Raw genomic sequence first — 5024 nt, forward strand, 5'->3', positions numbered from 1 at the left:
TAGGATTTTTCTATCTATTTGTAATTTTTTATTTTATTTTCTTGAGTTGAAATTTAAATTGTGGTTATAAAAAGTTAAATAACAATATAATAAATAATTGAGATTAAGCGGGTGAAATTGAGCTGGTCATAACCCAACTCAATTTTTGTTTCAACCCAATTTAATAACTCTAATTTCAACTCGACCCTCCCATTTGACACCTCTAATTAGAACCATTAATCTTTTCAGTTCGTTCTAAACAGAATAACATATTTCTTAGTAAATATTTAGCTTAATATTTTTCATTTTGTTCTTAATGAAAAAAGGTTATAATCACATAGATATTATGTCATATTTTAGATCATAGTTTATTATTTACATTCCATATTAATTCAAATTATGTCATATAAATTGAAATCGAGAAAATTGTACTTCCTTCGTTTAAAAAAAGAATGACCTACTTTCTTTTTTTATCTGTTTGAAAAAGAATGACCTATTTCCTTTTTTTATTGGCAACATTGTAATTTCAATTTTCCACGTGACATGTTTAAGACCACAAGATTAAAGAACATTTTGATACATTTGCCATAACTTTAATTTAAGACCACAAGATTGAGAAATGTTCTTTATTTTTTTAAATGCTATGTCAAGTTAAACTAGGCCATTCTTTTTTAAATGGAGAAAATATATAAGAATGAAATACATGGTCGAAAATCAAAAAAATATTTGGGAAAAATTATAAGGTCAATAGCTTTATTTGTGTTAAAATTTACTATTAGTGTAGAGTTCATATTTGACCTATATACAATGATACCAATGATCAATCCAACACAATACTATCCCTCCACCACCTTCATATTTTGGGTTTGCTTTCCTCTTAGTGTTTCATGACTTATTGAGTTTGAGAACTTTATGATATTCAAATTCTTGGTGAATTAACTATGTCTGTCACGACCCGAGCATACACTCTGGATGTGGCCGACACTCGAGAACCATTGCTGGTCCCCATGCGAACCCTCATCATGGCTGGCTACAAGCGGAAGACTAACTCAATCATACATAAGCTTAAAACTGAATTAAAGTCATTGAACTCCAATAGTAAACTTTAAGAAAGTCTGAACAATACTAAAAAGAAAGTAAATACAGAAAACTATTCAACTCTGTCCATCTATGAAGCCACTACTATTGTAGAAAGATATCAGGACAAGACGCACGACATCTCAAAATTTCTAACCGTAAGATAAAGGGAAAGTCCTCCAAAATATAAGAAGGCTCACCGAAGCTGACTGAAATATCCTATGACCTCAACGAAACGCCTGTTGATGATCCTAAATATATGTATTTGTATAATGAAACGATGCAGGCCAAATGGCTTAGTACATGGAATGTACGAGCATGTAATGGGAATTCTAAAGTATAAATATAAGCTTGAACTAGATAAAAAGGAAACATACTTACCTCTTCTCAACTCACTAAACTAAACTCAACTCAAGAATAAGATACTCAACTCAAAGATTAGATACTCAACTCAAAGATATGATACTCGACTCAAAGGTACTCAACTCAAGATACTCAACTCAATATAAAACAACAATAAAAGATGTGATATATGGAAAGCTTTTAAAACAATAGATAGCAACTCAATATATTGAAGAATACAATAATAACTCAGTTTGTATATAAAAATACAATATAACTTTGTGAGAGTTTCTCTAACCGACAACCATCACTATGAGCTATCTGATGATACAACATCTAACCCACACTGCCAAAGCCATCTTATACTTTGCCAGGGTATAGAACCTACTACTAAGTGGATCCACTAGTCTATGCTAAAAATCATTAAGGAATCATCTAAAAAGTATGACCCTTTCTACCCACGTTGACTATATGGTATATGGAGACTTGAGTTATCTAAACTCATCCCCATATTGGTGCTCAATACTACTCCCAAAATGTAACTAGCTCATATGTTTAAAAACATAACTTGTTCTGTGGTTTGAGATTATTACTCAAAAGATCTTTCTCTTAAAAGAGATGGTACTAAAACTGTTCATGAAAACTCTTTTGGAAATCAGTGTTTTCTCACATCTTAAATGTGAAAACATTTACTCTTTGGGAATACTTAGTTCCCATATAACATTTTAAAGAAAATGAACTCAGCTTTACTCTTACTCAACTCATGCTTGAAAACTCTTTCTCAAAAATATATCAAAAATCATATTTTAATATGGTCATTCATGATGACTCAGGAAGTCATACTGCATAAATATTAATGATATGTCTGGATACCATATTGCTCATACATTGATGGCCTACTCAATTGACATACTAATCATGTTTTAGAAAACTCTTTTTTCAAAACACATCTTTACTTTCTCAAATCTCAGTTTAAGAACTCAAGGACTTAATGATACTACTCATCTCAAAATGCTCGACTCAGAGGGTTCATGCGGAATTATGGGAATGAACAACTCAACTCAAAAGACTTCATGGGTAACGTGTAATAGTTCCATGATTAGGAATATAATATACAAAAGGGTTAGGAACTCAATACTCAAGACTTAGAACTTGAAGATACTACTCGTCTCAAAGATGCTCAAATTATGAAGTTCATGCGGAATTATGGGCATGAACGACTCGACTCGAGGGTCTACATAACAATATGGAACACGTGTATACGACTCTTCTCATTCTCATACTTACTTCCTCAAATCTTAGCTCAAATCGATAGTTGATCTCAAAGGATTCACAATTGAACTCAAATATTTTTTTGGACTCTACTCTTAACTCTCTCTTGAATTTGAATTATGAATTCAAGAGTTATGGTTCATGATATGAAAGATCTCGTGATGATAATTCAGGCTCATGAATACATTCTCCTCATTCTCACACTCACTTGCTCGAGTCTTGAAACAAATTATTAGAAGTTGTAGAAGACTCCTCAAAAAGACTCAAAGGGACTTTCTCAAAATGTTCGAAAGAACTTTCAAGACTTAACTCTTAACTCTACCTTGAATTTGAATTATGAGTTAAAGGTTTTGATTCATGTTATGAATGATTTCTAGATGTTTAGAAGTAGTTTAGAATCGATAGGGATTGAAGGAACCCTTTTAAAAACCTCAGACGGGAAAAACGACGGAAAAGCCCTAGCGCACTGAGTGGCGTAGGGCGCCAGCCCTCTACCTATAGAGGTGTGGTTGGGGTGCACTGGCTGGCGCAGGGCGCCAGGTCCCAACCCAAAAACCCCGACGACTTTTCTTGCTCGTTTTTCGACCTTAACTCTCCTAGAATCGAATGATTTCTTCCCCAATCACTTAGCTTTGAATACCCAAACTAAGTACACACTAATCTACCAAATAAAAAACTCTCAAATCACTAACTTTCATCTCAAGAATTCATCAAAATCCCAACAAAATAAGATTTATAAAGAATCTTCAAGAATACTTATCGAGAACTCAAACTCTTCAATTTCAAGAACGAAACTTCGCTGAAAATAACATGATTGGCGTGTGGGTGAATGAACCCAACACTATGAGAACTTACATACCTCTTAGGGATCAACCCTTTGGCGAAACTCCGCAAGAAAACTCAAGAATCTCGACAAACACCTTGAACCTTCCCTCTTTTCTCCTTTTTTCTCTTCTTGAACTCTCTTCTAAAACACTAAGCGTAACGAATTAAATCTGATTGGGTAAGGAAAAGACCAATATACCTCTCATATTTTCGGCTAACTTTCTTTAACTGGGCAGCCTGATTTCAAACGAGTATATCTCCCTCATACGAGCTTGCAATTTAGCAAACTCGGTGGCGTTGGAAAGAGGACTTAGAGATCTTTCATTTGATATCTTATGGGTCTCCTAACTCATCCTGTGATAAACGTTATGGTCGTTTGAAGTTGACCCAAAACTTAAAGGAACCCAGGAATGACTTGAATGAATTCTCTCTAGTTTTTTTTGGAACACAATGTGCTACATCTAGTGACCTTAACACTTACGAAAATTTTAAATACCTTGGTAAAAACTTTCTCACTACGAAGGATGGTTCAAGTCTTAGCTCAAATTTTTTTTGGGGTGTTACAAATACAATGCCTTAGGGTGGTATATGTTGTGATGCATTCATTATCATTCAACATATAACTGTTCACGGGAATATGAGAAATCAGAGAAATACTATTTTTGAGAAAGAAAATGAGACACCTTACATTTATTCTTGACCATGAGCTAGGTGGCAAGTTGATGAGATATTGAGATTGGTATATGGACTGCGAGTCCCCCATGGGTCTCTGTCTAGAAGCTAAACCTCGGCAAGGTGTATACAACAGGTTGTGCGACAACCTTAATTCCACGACATCATTTCATCATCTCATTGCTTTGCATTGACCAATTTTGTTGTGTTGTGTAACTTTCTTATCTATTGATATGAATTTTAACTATAACCTTATGTGTTTACCTTGTTCACAACATTACTAAATAAATTGGCGGAAGTGTTTTATATATGCAGGTGGAAGTGTTTCATAGTTTATTTCTTAAGTCTGATTAGTTGCTTATACTCATGTAACATCCGGCAATTTGAAATAGCTAAGAAGAGGCTTAGAATTTGAAAATTTTCAATTTTTGGAAAGGATTTGAAAATCTAGAAAATTTGGCTAAGTATGGAAATCAGTGATTTTTGGCCAACTTTGAGCAGTCATAACTTCTAGCTCAGGGTGAGTTAAGAGTAGTTCCAGTTATGGTTGCGAATCTTGTGGAATGATCTTTCCAACGCCACCAAGTTTGCTCAATTCCGAGTTCGTATGAGCGAGTTATGGCCTTTGAAAGTTGGGCAGTTGACAAGGAAATCCGTCCGGGAATCATTAAGGGCATTTTGGTCTTTTCCCTAGCCATTTCTTTTGGAGTTATATTGTTGTGTTAGGCTTATTTTGGATCATTTTTAGTGTATGGATTGAAACTTTGTGTTGGGAGGGTTTAGAGTTGGAGAAAAGGGAGGATCCCAAAAAATAATAATAGTCAGTTTCTCAGAAGAAATCGACGGACTGAAGGTAC

Source organism: Solanum tuberosum, unplaced genomic scaffold (genome assembly GCF_000226075.1).
Source record: "Solanum tuberosum cultivar DM 1-3 516 R44 unplaced genomic scaffold, SolTub_3.0 scf00344, whole genome shotgun sequence".
In the NCBI taxonomy this organism is placed as follows: domain Eukaryota; kingdom Viridiplantae; phylum Streptophyta; class Magnoliopsida; order Solanales; family Solanaceae; genus Solanum; species Solanum tuberosum.